This window comes from Myodes glareolus, chromosome 8 (assembly GCF_982192425.1).
Source record: "Myodes glareolus chromosome 8, mMyoGla1.1, whole genome shotgun sequence".
Lineage (NCBI taxonomy): Eukaryota > Metazoa > Chordata > Mammalia > Rodentia > Cricetidae > Myodes > Myodes glareolus.
Window position 1 is genome coordinate 43,546,999 of NC_142033.1, and position 16,395 is coordinate 43,563,393.

The window sequence follows — 16,395 nt, forward strand, 5'->3', positions numbered from 1 at the left end:
ACAAGAAGGAGAACACAGCAGCCTCAATGGATTCAATTTCCGGTGAGTCCAGTTTGATAGGGTTTGGAGTCTGTAGGTTTATAGTCTTGAACAGGAAAATTACATCAACATTTTCATGTTGGGCTGAACCTCTGAAACTATAAGTGAGCTACCCAATTAAATGTTTTCTTTATAAGAAAATAATTAAAGTCTAAGTAAGTCATTTGATGATATTTTAAATTATAATTCACAAGACTAGACTAAATCATTAATTAATGCAATGTCTTAATCACGAATGTTTAAAATATTAAAAGAATTTCCCATGAACTTTTCTAAAATCATACTTTGTATTTCAGTCAGTTCACCAAATTTATACTTAATGGCAAAAATTATCTTGTAGGGAAAAATTTTTGCTTTTTCAAGAACATTGTTGGTACTTTCTTAAGTACATCATTTCAGAGTAATCAGGGAGTTGGGGTTCAGTATCCCTCACATGTACACGTACTTGGTCAAACAGGGGCTCTGGCGCCCACTCTTTGCATCTGTGTCTCCAAGGTGACCTTGTCCTCTTCAGTTCTTCAGGCTTCCACAAGCGACCCAACCAACTGACCCAAATTAATGACTCTATTCACTGTCAACATCACACTAGAGTCTTGTACGCCTTATCTTGTCCACAGTGATAGTTTATACTTGTGCCCAGAACCCATGCACTCGTCTCTATGATGAAAACCTCAGGGTGTAATTGGCTAGTGGGTGGTTGAGAAATAGAGTCTGGTCATGGAAGGGCCAAGGATGTGACCTAAAATAGCACACATAACAGGAGTCCAAGAAAAGAGAGCTGCCATTAAGATTTGTGATTGAGATCGAGAGGAGAAGTTTATGAGGTGTGGGCTGAAGTATGATCATTAGAAATGGCCAGTGGAGTTTCTAGGGCACAGTGTGGAGGGCTGAGTGAGTGGACATCCAGATATGAAGAGCGAATAAGGAGTGTGGAGCTGGGAAGAGCAGTTTCCCAACTTAGCCAAACTTGGGGCTCATACATAAGGAGTGTGGAGCTGGGAAGAGCAGTTTCCCAACTTAGCCAAACTTGGGGCTCATACATGACAGGCAAATGCTCTACCACTGAGTCACAGCTTCTGCCTCTGATTTTGATTTCTAATAAGGATACCAAATCTGTCTGGGCCCAAGTCAGACCAGATCTCACCATGGAGAGAGGAGCTTGGTAAATAACTCCACACCTGGCTGTGGAGCTACTGGCAACTGTTAGCTACTGGGAGAGGGAGAGGAAGGGGAGGGGGGAGAGGAAGAGAGAGAATAGGGAGAGGGGAGAGGAAAGGGGGAGAGGGAAAGGCAGTTTTCTCTAAGAATTTGCCCCCTGGTTAGTCTACCACACTCCAGTAAAGAGCTACACATCTAGGATATTGGGGTATCACAAATTGCTCTTGAAAGAAAAAAACAGGACATAAAGTTTGCGTGGGAACTGGGGAAGAATTGGGGGGGGGATATGATCAAAACATTGAAATTCTCAAAGAACTAATAAAACAAAAACATTAAAAAAAAATAAGAGAAACTAGTGAAGAGACAGCCAAAACATTCCAAGTCAGAGACCGTGGTCATTCTGTATCTTATTTTCATTTTTAAAAAGATGTGTGTTTATTGAGTGTCGATTCCTGCTTGTGTTCTGCTGTTAGTTGCTAGAGTTTAAAAACTCTGGAGAGAGCAGGTGATGCTTTAGCTCAGAGAACGGGGGATGAAAGAATCCACACATAGACGACTGACCTGGAATAAGGGAGGCCTCCCCCTGACAGAGTGAAGGGAAGGCGGGACCCTGGTACAGGAGTGGATGAGCTTGGCCCTGTGAAGCGTAGGAGTTTGTGGCTGCTCAGCCTAGAGGCTCAAATGTGGCTGCACTCAAGAGGACAGATGTGAGGGAGGATGCTAATGCCTCCTGAGAGAGTGCCCTCAGCCTGGGCAAGGGGCCAGTTCATAGAAATTCATCACTGACCAGAGAAGATACCCTGATTCTCAGGGAAAGAAATCAGGCCGAAGACTACAGTAAGGACCAGAACAGTCACTGGCATCTCTTACTAGAAACAGGGTTCTTGGTCTTGCCTGCTTTTTGAAATATAAATATTTATAATGAATTTTCTCCAACTCTTCCCTTGCTCACCATTTCCTCATTCTTCTGCATTGAGCACATTGAGCACCTGCTTCTCTTGAGAAGCCCCGCCCCCTTCCTTCCCGGCATCCAGTGACCCCTAAGGGCTCTAAGAATCGCTTTTATCTCTCACTCCTTGCAGCAGAATTTGCATTCCATTTTGAGGGTGACTCAAAGTTCTCTATCCCAGGGGACTGTATTAGCCCAATGAGGAATACAAAGGCTGTTTGCTTCTGTATCCGGGTCAGCAGAGCACAAGGCCTAGGTAGCTGCTGCTCAGGAAATGGGAAGTCTATGTTCCTGTACTGTTAACTCAAAATAACCAGGAGGCCAGCGGCTCCAGGCTGTGTTTACACTTTCAGTTCCTACAGAGCGACCTACGGCACAAGTACGGAAACAAAGGAAACAATTCTTCGGAGGATGTGTTTCCTAATAAATACTTGCATTTCATCCAGTCGGGGAAAGCCAACTAATAAATGCATGCCCTAGTAACAGCTGGCTGTCACCGATCACATTATCTCTGTTCTTGGTTTTTGATGTCAGCCAATGAATCCTCAGGGCCAGACTGGGGGATGCAGCTCAGTTGGCAGAGGGCTTGCTAGTCCTAGCTACATTGTGAGCTGGTGCAGCCTGACGTACATCAGATCCTGACTCAAAACCAAAACCAAACCACCGCCAAGACCAACACCTTCACTGTTCATCTTCTGGTTCGAGGTGTAGCTAAATTCATGACTTCTTGGCTACCAATAGATTTTGCTGAAATGATATCTTCTAAAATTTTACTTTTAAGAGTGTTGGGAACAAAGCATTCAAGAACTTTATATGCAAATTGGAATTCTGCATTTGAAATCCACTGTGGGGATCCAGGAGGGCTGAATATACAGAGAAAAAGAATTGTTTAATACTTATGTTGAGGAAATATGAATTTCTCACAGACTGGAATTTTAATTTCTTTAGGAAAAAGAAACACACTATGGCTCACCCACTCTGAACAATTTAGAGATATTGCCTAAATGTTAAAATGCCTGTTTAGACAATCAAGTGCAGATTTTCCAAACAACGTTATTGAAACGGAATACAGGGTTCATGCCGACTTTGATGACTGCTTTCTAAGGAAGGCGGCAGCAGCTTGAATTCTGTAGCTCCGGAATGACCACAGAACCCAGCATTGGGCTCCTACAGTCTCATGCTATGAAAGGTTCCCAGGTGCATCTTAGACCTGATCCTCAGGTACAGACTGTGCTGCCAATTTCGAAGCAAAACCTTCTTCATTTGCAAGCATTTAAAGCAAATGCACAGCACCAACGAATTAGCTGCCACCTTTTTCGAGAGAGTCATTTGTGAGCCCATGACGATTCGTATCACCCAGTAGGCAAATATTTTTCCATGTGCCACCCAATGCAAACAAATGAAAAGAGAAGCGTCAAGGACAATTATAAAGTCTCTTCAGACTTAAAGGTGCAGGGCACTCTTACTCCTTCCTCGCCCTCTGCACTTTTCTTTTTCCCTCTGATAATCTTTTTATTACTTTAGAATCAAAATTTCCACTTCCTCTCCTCCTTCCACTTCCTTCCTGCTCCCCCTCCCCCTTCAGTCCTAAGAGAGGGCAAGGTATCCTGCCCTGTGGGAAGTCCAAGTTCCTCCCCACTCCATCCAGGCTTAGGAAGGTGAGCATCCAAATAGACTAGGATCCCAAAAAGTCAGTACATGCGGTAGAGACAAATCCCCGTGCCATTATCATTTGCTTCTCAGTCTGGCCCAATTGTCAGTCACATTCAGAGGGCCCAGTTTGATCCCATGCTCGTTCACTCCCAGTCCAGCTGGATTTGGTGAGCTCCCGTGAGATCAGGCACACTGTCTCAGTGGGTGGAGCAACCCCTCGTGGTCCTGGCTTCCTTGCTTATCTTCTCCCTCCTTCTGCTCTTCAACTGGACCTTGGGAGATCAGTCCAGTGCTACGAAGTGGGTCTCTGTCTCTATCTCCATCTGTCGTTAGATGAAAGTGCTATAATACCCTCTGCACTTTTCATCAGAAAGATCTATCTCTTGATCTGTCCCAGCTGAGACAAGAGAGCAGCGCTTTCCTCTAAGTCATGAGGTCACTGTCTCCTCAGCCCCACCCATTTCTTTACTTGTAACCCTTTACACAACAACAAAGTGGACAGAAAACGCTTGCTTGTTTGTTGACTGTGGATATTAAGAAATGCAAGGAAGTCCACCTGGTCCATGTAAAGACATGTTCTCTTTCATGGATTTTCAATCTTTGTATGCTTCTTGTGTGCGTGGTGTATGTGCGTGTGTGTACATGTGTACTTGTGTGTGCACATGTGGAGGTCAGAGGTCAGTGCTGGGGGGGTCTCCTCTATCACTTTCCACCTTATCTGAGGTAGGCTCTTTCAGTAATCCTACAGCTTGATATTCCGGCTAGATTCGAGGACCAGTAAGGTCCTGGGGGCTTATTGCACACCCCAGCACCCCATCTATGCACACTGCAGTACCCATACCTGTGTCTGCACACCCTAGTATCCCCTGTGTCTTCAGTCTGGGGGTAACAGGTGTGTATTGCTGTACCAGCTTTCACAAGAGTGCTGGGGACCAAATCCCACATCCTCATGCTTGTGAAGCGAGCACTTCGCTCACTGAGTCATCCCTTCAGTCCTGGAGATGCCAATTTCTAATGGAATAGCCTTGTTAACAGGTAAACCATTGCAGTGATGGCTAGCCATAGGCAATTGATCTCCTAAAGTGGCACAGCCCTGCAAAGCACAGCACGGCACAGCGCAGCACAGCACAGCACAGCACAGCATAGCACAGCGGTGTCGGCGAAAGTCTTGTAGGAGTGAATGTGATCACTGCTCCTACGGTTAGTCAGGTGATGGGTCTAAGACGACATGGAACGGCGAGCTACAGCTACTGGCTTAAACTCATAGGGCATGCTGACTCAGAAAGTGCATCCTGTTTCCCATCTGACATGGTTTTCATTTTATGAGAAAATTCAGTAATCATATCAAGATTCGTCATAGTCTGACAGTCCACTGCTCTGTGTGGGCATAGCTAAAAAGAACAGTGGGAAACATCAGCTCTTCCAAGTGCTTTTACAGGTGCCCACACTGAGGATACGTGGCCTGGGTGGTATGTATGTATGTATGTATGTATGTATGTATCCATCTATCTATCATCTATCTGTCTGTCTGTCTTTCTACCTACCTACACACATATATGAATGTGTGTGTGTGTGTGTGTGTGTGTGTGTGTGTATGTTTATACCAACTCTCCCTCTGGGCCCAACAATCTTGTGTTCTTGGAATTGTGTTAACCAGAATTTTCTTACTCTAAGAGGTGCTGAGTTATGGTTCAACCCACTCCTCCCTGTTCTCTTTGTGAGGAAGGGCTGGACTCTCCTGTTCCCTTGACCATACTCAGCCTGAATGTGAGGTTATTCAAGAAACATTCGGTAACTTTACTGAGAACAAAGTGTTGCATTTGTGAAAAAAAAATCAGCTTTTTAAAAAGGCAAACCTGCAACTGACCGGGAAGAAAGTATGTCAACTTGGTGGTCTATCAACTATACACCTTGTTTTGTATTCCCCCAACTTTGTGGTGCATTATGTGGGTTTACATATTAAGTACCGAAAGCATTGCAGCCCACAGCTCACACAAGGTCAACAACAGCAGAAACAAAAAAGGGTCTGAAAGTGTTTATATTAAAATCCATACACGCATACAAACATGAGCGGGTAATTCAGTCTAAAGACTCCAGCAGATGGCAACATTTACAAAATGGAAATGTTTAGGATATGGAAAACATTCACTTGAAATAAATGAATACAACACTGGAAAGAAGCTCAGCACATTTGTAAAGCGGGGGCAGCGGGCACGGGAGTTTCCGAAAGACGGTGGCTCATTTAGGTGATGAGCGCCAGATGCCAGGTGGAACTCAACAGAGACAAAGTGCTCCGATTAGCTTCAGGGGAGGAGGAGAAAAGAGCTGGGCCCTGGAGGTGAGAGAGCAAACACAGTCCTTGCAGACCTGGCAAAGCCCCCCAACTCATCCTCCCTCAGCAAACTGTGCTGTCTAAAGAGGTGGCCAGAGCTGCGTTCGGGGAGGAGCTCTGTATCTGAGGATGGTGACCCAGCAGCATCCGCTTGCCTGAGCTCCTCGGTATGAGGGTTGGTGCTCTGACACAGCTGTGGACCACAGACAGAACAGCTGGGCTGTGCTTCTGTGAGTAAAACACCAAATCCTGAATCGCACAGTCAAAAAGGGCCCTGAAAGTCAGAGGAGATCAGCATTCAGCTGTAAGGAGACCCCTCCGACTACCAACAAATTGCAAGTGTGTCTTAAACAGCAATGTCATTTCCTTTAGGGAGAACAGAGAATTTTATATGCTGCAGGGGAGTATACCTACCTATGGATGGACACACCTTTTCCTCCAAAGTCCATTTCCCCTTTTCCCGGGGTAACTAACAAGGAGAGTGTCTCTAACTTTTTATTGTGTTCAACACACACACACACACACACACACACACACACACACACACACACACACGAGAGAGAGAGAGAGAGAGAGAGAGAGAGAGAGAGAGAGAGAGAGAATTTGACCTTTACTGGGAGCCATATGTAAAGCACAAAACAGGTGGAATCTTGGTTGTTCCTGAACTGTAGTCTTGCTTCTTGGCTGTGAAGCCTCTTTGGTTCCATGAGCATCTTACACCGTGTTAAGTAGTATACCCACTCTGAGCTGAGCTCATCCCTTTCTGGAGGAGAAAATAAGTTAATTTACTTGACAGTCGAATAAAAGCCAAGTTATTCCCAGACACTGGGGATTCTGAGAGGAGCCTGAGCTCACAGCAGAAAGAACTAGACTCCAGGTCAATGTACCTGGGTTTTGGTACTGAGTCTGGGCTTACATACAGTTAGCCAAACCATCAATTCTAGTGAGCCTGTTTCTTTGTCTTTGAGTTGGGGATATTGAACCAAAGGTACTCTAAAGCCCTGCTGGGACTGAACATTCTAGAATGAGATCTGGGTTCAGAAGAGAGCACAGTCGTTTGGGGAGAGAGTGAAGAAGTTTCCACGGCAGAAGTGGGAGAGTAGGTTTATTTTCTGATGAATCTATTTTCTGATTACCAAACGACAGGTAAGAACTGCAGAGTCCAGAGTGCAGAAATGGCTCGTGTAGACTTTGAACGCTCCTATGACCCCCATTCTTATCTGTTGGAATTTATTCTTCCTGATATTTTCTGTTAAGTGATCCCATAATCATTAATTTATTAAAAGAAAACTATTTATCTTCAGCAAAAGTTCTATAATTCAAGACTATATCCTGGACCTTCCACCATGCTATTGCATGGGTATCTGTTTTCAGTCAGTAAAGAGCATCACATGGCACCTAAATTTTTTTTTTTAATCTAACTGTTACTTACTGATGTGATTGCTTGTTTCTGAATTCAACAAAGCTCCCTGTATACGCAGGTCGTAGTGCTCAACTGTGACAGCTCCTCTTTCGCTTTTCAATCAACGACCGCACCCTGTAATCTCACCTGGCATCACAGGAGCCCACTAGAAAGCCAACAATGTCGTGTGTGTGTGTGTGTGTGTGTGTGTGTGTGTGTGTGTGCATGGAGGTCAGAGGACAACCCCAAGTGTCATTCCTCAGGTGCCATCGATCTAGTTTTTGAGACAAGGTCTCTCAGCGGTCTGGAAGTCACCAAGTATGCTATAGGCTGGCTGATCAGTGAGTCCCAGGGATCTGTCCGTCTCTACCTCCTCACCACTGGGATTGCAAATGCTCGGCACCACATCCTACCTTTTTGTTTTTTTAAGTGGGCTATGGGACTTGAACTCGTGTCCTTGTGATTGTTAAGCAGGCACCTGGGCCATCAATCACCTCAATCTCCTCAGTGTCGCACCAGATCTCTTCTCTCCCTAAGTGCTGCCTTCTTCTTCCTTACACTCCAGCCTTTTGCATATCTTACTGCACCCCAGTTTAAAATCTTCACGGTGTCTCACTGACTAATGCCTCACTGTCTCATTACCCAGAATGTGTTTCGTGAGAAGCAGGCACAGGCAGTCTGGGATCTTGGGGTGTGTTTGTAACCTACACTTTAGGATGGAGATTAAATTACACCCTCTGGAGATGGCTAGGAAGAATGGTATCAGAGGGCTGTGCCCCAGAGGTGGCTTGGACGGCTTGTTCGCCGCTTATCTCCAATCAGCACAAAGGACTTTATGAATTAGAAGTGGATGTGAGAAGTTGTTTTGCTTTGGTGAAATGAGCACGGCCCCCGGCTGGCAGCAGTGTGGGGCTGTTCCCACATCTTCTTTGTGCTGGCTTACCAGCTGTGTCTCTCAGTACTTATTTCTGAAGAAGGCCCTGGTGAGAGTGAGTCTCTAGTTCTAAGGACTCTTGCTGCTGCTTAAACTCTTGGATAAGCTCAACCCCCTCATCAAGAGGGGTCCCATTTGTCCCCAAATGAACCTTCCACATGCCCTGATAGTGGAGAAATCAAAAAGGCGGGAGGGAGTTCATGAGTGCTCAGAACACAATGCATGTCTGTATTCATTCCTACTCACATACTCTACGTTAGAATAAGGCTGAACAGAACCTAAGACCAAGTGCTGAGGCCAGAAGAAGAAGGTTTTCCCCACCACACAACCCCAAAGACCAGAACATCCACCACCACCAACCAAGAACTCTGGAAGCTTGGATGACTGCAGAGGTCAGTACCTGTTTTACAAGGCCAGGCTCCCAGGGTGCTGTCATGTTTCCTGGACATATCTGCCAGGAGCCTTCTGAAGGCATTCTTTGCGCTCCCACCTCTAGTGCTCGTCCCTAGTGAGAATCTGTTTATTCTTCTACTTTCTGCTCAACAGCCCTCTCCTCTGCTCCTGCCTCTCCTCAGAGACCTGACTCTGCTCCTCTCAGGCCCTGTGGCTTTCTTCCTCAGGTCATCATCCCAGCATGTGGTACCATAGGTGTGCAAGGTTATGGCCTGCTTCTGGAGACTGTCTGGGCCCATGGTAATCACCGTTATATTCCTAACCCTTGGCATAGGCTTGCTCAATGAAAACCAATCAACCAACCAACCAACCCACCCACCAACCAACCAACCAAACAAACAAAATATTTAGTTTTATTCAGTAATTCTAGCAAAATAACCAACAGTCAAGCAAAGAAGCAAAACCAAAAACGCAAACTGCTTTTTATAGTACTAGGTTTACCAACTTGGAATGCACCCTCCACAGCAAGAATACAATGATATTCTTCTTAAAAACCCATCCAAACTAAAATATGAAAAAATATATAAACACCAAAAGTGAGACCATGTCCATCTCTTTTAAGTGTTATAAATGCCCTTTGGTTGTGACAGCCCTTTATGGAAACGAGGATCAGAGGAGGTCACTTTCTTATCCTCCTGAGTTGCCCCACGTGACCATTTTCTTCAGTCTTCACACTTGGCGCAGATCACACAGCAGTGAAATCGGGCCGGCTTTCTCAAGAAACTTCTTCACTTCCTCACACTAGAACCTTGGCACCCACACGCAAACACGGCGTCATTACTAGAAGCATTTAAAAACTATCCCCGGACAGGTATTTGAGTAGGAAATTTCATGATAAGGAAATATACGTCGTTAGAAACACAGGGAAGTCCCTTGGGTTCGACCTTGAAAGTTCCTGCTCTTTCACGGTGTGGCTTTACCAAGAGGTGAAAGAGAGGTGAACTGAGACACATCCAGCTCGCCCGCTCTCCCGTTCTCCCCTTCCATCCTGGACTCAAAATGTGGTGATGGTCTAAAGGGCTCATAGGATTCCAGGAAACCGAGGCCCCTGAAGCTAAGGGTCAGATACATCAAGCATGGCCTTGTGCACACCTTGCTAGGAAGTAGTCACCGCCTTGGTGTTATATAGCTTGGGAGACAAGACCAGGACAATCGGGCGAGATTCCTGAAGCCCCATAACAAACAGCAGGCAGGAGTCTTCCTTCAGTGTGGTCTCTTCTGGGACAGCCAGTCACGGATCCTCTTCTGAGACTCAAGCAAGAACTGAGGTGGAAGAAATGCTTAGCAATAGGAGAAAGTGCAACCCAACTCCCCCCATTTTCTTTCCAAGGGCTCGCAGAAGGGAGGGGACAGGAGTGAGCAGAGGGAGGTAGAGGGGATCACACATTCATCATGCACAACACAGCGTCCTGTGTGGTGTGACTGAGATGGTTCCTGATTGGAGGGTGATGTGTGTTCTGCACAGACACATCAGTCCTTGGTGGTCCTGCGAAGTGGTAAACCCACCACCGGCTCACACTGTGGTTTAGGCATGGTATCCACCAATACCATGTCTTAATTTGGTAATGTCACCCTCCAAAGCTACTTGCCTTTTTTTTTCTTTTATCACATAAAACCAACTCCCCCCCGCCTTGCCTCCATTAAATCCTGGAATGATTACAACAACCATGTAGCTCGCTCCACCCCAGTGAACTGTGACTTTGCTGCCTTCCGGTTTGCAGGTGCACTGCCCCAGAGCCACCGCCTAGGCCTTGGCTTTGGCAGCAAGAGTCCCTGACCTTTCCCCTCTGGAGACAGCAAGCATCTCACAAGGCAAAACCTGCCCTCAGAGTGGGCCTGAGAATCAGGCCTCCACTGGTGGCCTGGAGTGGGTTGGCCTGGGCTGTGACAGATCCCTGAAGCTCTTATTCTCTCTACACTAAGAACACTTGGCTTCCTTCACCAAAACCAAATCTTAGTGCCGACCGTAAAACCTGCCCTGTCAAGTTTCAAGGAGAACAGAGATAAATTGTATTCCGTGAACCAAATCTTGGCTGTCTGGTCAATTATTTCTGTTTTATGATTCTCTTTAGAAGTGAGTAGAGCATTAGATGCGTCTTGTGACATGCCAGGTGGTTAGCAAACCAGGATTCAAACTGAGGTCACCTTAGTTTTAAAGGTGAATTCTCTCAGGTACCCCACCTTGCCCAATCAGAGGTGGAAAACAACCAGGAAGTCATTCTGGGAAGGGTCTGCTCTGATGCACCAGTCAGAACACGATGGTTTGGGGTTAGTGACCTGAATTCTAGCCCCAGGCTTGTGTTTGTCCTTGAATCTTTCCCTTACCTGTTTTGGGGGTTTTGCCTTCAGTTTCTAAAGTGAGAAGGGTTGGGGCCCTGAATACCCCTTCTAGTCTTGATTCTGTCACCTGTGGGTGTTCTTGAAGCCTTGGCATAGCCACTTAAGAAAGACTTCAGGATCAGGGGTCTGACCACACAGTTTGTCATGCTTTTAATTCCAGCGTTCAGGAGACAGAGGCAAGTGGACCTCTGTGAGTTCCAGGCCACCCTGATCTACACAGCAAGTTTCAGATCAGCCAGGGATATCCAGTGAGACCTTCTCTCAAGTACAAAAATAAATAAATACATAATAGAAAGAAACAAGACCTGAAAGCAAAGATGATGTGAGGAAATTTGAGGTAATAATAGAAGCGATTCTTTTCAACTTTGTACTTCTCCTGGCTCCCCATCCTCTTTCTCTCCTAAGCTTCCTTGCTAATGTGAGCGTCTGATTTCTCCCAAGTCCTCGTCTTAGCTGCCTTTGTAGTGTGTATGGACACACATATAAACCAAAGCATATATGTCTGCCATATGTATACAGTCCTATCTGATCTTTTCTTTAAACCCATAACCCTTCTTAAGGATTTTTAGCATGATACTGTGAGCGATGAGATACTGTGGGGCCTCCCACTGGGGCAGAAAACAGAGGTAGTGTTGCCTGGTGGTTTCCAGTTAGGCCTAGGACCCAAGGCCTCTTCACCACACAGCAGCTCTGTCCTTTGCCTGACCCTGATTGACGTGCCTGGCTCTTGGCTTCCTAACCTGTAAAGAAGGAATTCTACCTTAGCTGCAGGCATTGGAAGTTGGTGGGTTATGAATAGTGTGGGGTTGCTAAGGCAGGCTTTAAAAAGGGCCACAAGGGTCCACCTGTCCTTGAATCCAAGGATTTTTCTTTTAAATGTGGCTTTGTAGCTTCTCCCATTAAGAAGTGAGGTCTATTTCTCCATCCCCTGAATTAGAACTGGCCCCCTGACTTGTTAAAAGCACATGCATGGAAAAAAAGGAGTTGGTTCAACTGAGCCTAGGCCTCAAAGGGCCTTGCTTCCCTCTTCCTCCTAAAACCACGGAGAGACACAGGTGGGCAGTCTATGAACCACTGAGCTCAGCCTTAGGTGCTCCCCAGGTGATTCAGTGGACAGTCACCTCAAACCCAGAGGCAGTACTGTCTGGTGAGTACAGGACATGCAAGAGCTTGGACAAGACTCACCCCGCTGAAGTCAGCCCAAACTGCTGACCTCCAGGGTCATAAACTCAACAAGCAGTGGTTATTTTATGTTTGTTACCAATATGTGTTAATCATCCTGGGGCCATTTGTTACACAGCATCAGATAACAAATGCTGTAGATACAAGCAGTTTTTCAATAAACAGAGGCTAATTATACTTTAGGGCAAAGATGAATTGAACATGGGATTTTGGTACCCTAAAATTTATGCTGATTAGTCAGAAGCAAAAAAAACTAAGAACCAAGACTCAAATTCTGGACTTAGCGGGCAGTTGTCTGAATGTCTATAACATCGTTAGACAAACTCTTGTTCTCCTTTCGTTTTTCCTCAACTATAAATTATTTGGAACAAGTGACTCTTTGAGTTTCTTTTTTCAAAAACACTTATTTACTAAAAGGCAGTTCTGAAATCTGACAATAACAACAGCAACAATCTTATTATTTGATAGTTTAATCACAGACAAACTTCCCCAAATTCTTTGCTGGTTCACAGTGGGCTGTGACTAAAATATCTCACTGTTATCACAGTGGCCACACACTGAACCCCCGGGGTGGAGTCTCTCTCTGGACTGTGAACCCAAGTAGCTAAGCTCAGCCGAGATGGGCGAGGAGCCAGCCTCGTAGCACGCCAATGATTTACAGGTGGAAGGCAGCGTTTGTTCGTTCATTTCTGGGTTGCTGCGCATGTTTGGGAGAAGTGATAATTGCTGGCCATGTAGTCATTAAACAAAAAGGATACTGTTTCATAGCTCTAGCCAAAGTTTTGCCTTTACTGCACATGAATGGCCAGTTTAGGCACTCAGTGGTTAGATGGGGTAGGGGTGGCGTGGAGAACAAGTACAAGAAAAGAAATTTCAGAGTTCTTTTCCGTCGCTGTCTTCTCTGTGTCTAGTGAACAGCGGATGTCACGAAAAAAAAGCATACCAGTACATATTGTGTGCAGCTGGGCGTCAGCTACGAAGAGGACTCCCCTCTCCAGGACGGGATGCTTTTTCATAGACTATTAATACTCTTCCAAACACAGGCTGTTTTCTTCGTGACACAGAGCAGGCCATGTTCAGGCCAACTTGGGCATTAAACAAGTCAAAGTCAGGAGACGTTCATCCCAGCAGAAGTTTGAGGTACACGAGAGAGGGTCTGTGTGAGGCAACAGTTTATCTTCACTTCTGCCTTAACACTTCAAAGGCTACATAAGGAAGCAATAAGTTGCTAAAAATATGAACACCATAATCTCATTAACCCTCTTTCTGCGATGGGAAACAAGCTATGTGAAGTGCTGGGTACCTGTGCTTGACAGGAGGAGCACTGTATTGAAGCAGGGCCTATGTTTCCCAGCCTGGGGTGGGGGGACTCATTTGGAAATGGCGTGCAAGCTAGCATCGAAGACCAGAGTCATTGAAACTTTCTTATAGTTGAGATTGTAGACGCCTAAATTGTAGCTTCTCAATTGCGTCCCTTCTCTGCTCTTCTGTGAATTCGGGTAGCGGCTGCCACCGGCCACATTTGTAGATTCCCTCATTCCATCCTTCTCGCTGCAGCCAGAGTAAACTTTCAAGAACAGATACGTGCCCTGCTTCAAACTCTTCAAAGGTTTGTCCCGAGACGAGATTCTTGAGGCAGCATCTGTCTGCGTCCCTAGCACCCTGCCAACTGCCTGGAGTCAGTGGGGTCACACATGTGTCGTCTCCAAGGGCATGCCAGAGTTCATTGGATTTGAGAGCGACACCTGCATGCTGACTAATACTCATTGCTCATGGTAAAGTTTCAGAAACCATATTAACTAAGCTGTAACCATGTAACTAAGGGTCAACCATATCTGATCTTGGTTAGCATTCACTGCAACTCAGTAATGTCTAGGGCTTCCGACAACACTGAATCATAGGTTAAGCTATTTAATTATCTGCTTCAGAATGCATATTCGCAGCTCATAGCTTTAAGTATGTTTTAAGACAGGGTCATTTTGATGGTCTACAATCTTTCTGAAGATTCCAATCTCTGTGGGCCCATGACATTTATGGGGGCGTTGGGGGAAGCACGAGAAGACGAACGATTTGTTTTTCAGTTTGCTTTCTTTAATAGTATTAGGAAATAGCCAGAGCAAGAAAGGTTTTGGCTAGGGGCCAGCATGACTCTGAGGTCAAGAGCAGGCACTAAAAAGACCATGACTGGGCCCCTAGCCCCATCTGACCTGCAGACAGGGATTTCTTCATGCCTGTCCTCCCCCTAGAATAACCCAGTCAGCTCTTGACAGTTCTTCTTTTCTGAATTATCTAGGGAGACGATCTAACTAGACAACCACCCTAGAGATGAAATTAGAAACAAAATAGGGTCTTTAGGCATGAACCCGAAAAAGCCCAAAGATTGATGTTCCCTGGAAACGGTAGAATTTGGAACATGTGAGACACTGTTTAGGGAGAGGAAGCTAGCTCCGAGGTTAGCATAGACTTATTAGAAAACCGGGGTCATTTCTAAGAAACCCAGGCAATGGGCTCCTGGGGCACCTCTCCACCAGGCAGTTCTGAGTGGAAAGGGGTGGGCCCCTGCTTTGCGCCTGTGCTGAGGACTGGTTCCTGACTACAACTTAGGTTCTGAGAAGTGCTGGGTCAGAAGTGAGGAGCTCCTTCCATTTTTAGGAAATAGTACATGCTCAGGCGATAAGCAAGTTTTTGTTTCGTTTTAAATTCCAGGTGCGTAAAATCTCTTTGGAATGTAGTGAACAGGGGCTGCATTCAAATTTAGACATTATTAGATACCAAAACCTTTACTGATAATGAAGTTCTGGGGATGCAAAAAGTTTTATTTATAGAGTAAGTGAAGGAACAGGATCACAAGGTGGGCAGAATGGGTGAGCATCAGAAATGAACCACAAGGCACTGTCCTGGATCTGTCACCCATTTCTCCTCAGTGAGCCTCGGAGCTGGCTGTTTACTGAGTTTTCACACTCTGGAGAAACACAAACAACCCAGCCCTCTCCTAAAAGACCGGAGCCCCTTATTGTTGTTTATAGAGATTTTTGGATTTTTACCCAAGCGGCTTGCACGGTGTATCGGGGACACTAGTGCTTACATGTATCCTTCTTAAAATAGTATTAACTGGGAAGTTGTGTGGGAGGGAAAAACTTCATCAAATATAGAACGTACCACCTCTAAAAACAACTACTCTCCTTTTTTCATCTACTTTACAGGTTTTTCTTTTCTTCAGCAATTATTCGTTACAACCACCGAAAGCATCCATCCCCAAGGTACCACCACCACAACGTTCGCATTACACAGTGTCAGGGGGACACAAACACCCTTTCTTTAATCTAAAGTGTCTCCCCAAACACCTACTTCCTCTACATTCATCGCGCAAGTGTCTATACCCCGATGGAAAAGAAAACGTTCTGAGTCACTGGAGATGGGGTTATTTTGTTTTGCTTTTAAGGTTAATTACGGTCCTGGGAGGGATAAAAGCCCCGCTCATATCTGCCCGGTATCCCTGGGAAATCCTTCATTGACTATTTTTATGAAAATGGCACTTCATCAGGACTCTCCAGGCCACGGAGACCCAGGTGACCGACCCGGGAGACGCTTGCCTATTAAACATTTACAGCGTGCGACCATTTAACCGTTTGCATCTGGCGCCCACTCTCCTAGACCCAGGCTCTTGCGGAGCATCGCAGCGTCGCCGTCCCTCCAAGCACCCTCGCCATCTCCTGAGACCCAATCCTAGAACCCAAGGGCACTTCAAAGAAAGGGCGCGCGGGGAGGGGTGGGTGGGGGACAGTCAAATGTTCTTTCCCGATTTATTTCTTAGAAGTCCCACATGTTTATATTATATATGGTGAACCCCCAACACAGGCAGATGGGAAAATCTCTTGCAATCTGTCCAGTTTAAGTTCCCAGGCACGGCTAAGAGTTCATGAATTGGGAGTTTAAAAATAAATCATTTAACA

At 45.7% G+C, this 16,395-nt stretch overlaps 1 protein-coding gene across 2 annotated transcripts in view; it reads right to left on the minus strand.

Annotated features, from left to right (window-relative positions):
- The window catches only part of Pgcka1 (PDCD10 and GCKIII kinases associated 1), an 88,781-nt gene that overhangs the window by 71,614 nt on the left and 772 nt on the right, over window positions 1-16,395 (minus strand). The gene's annotated exons all lie outside the window — the stretch shown is intronic.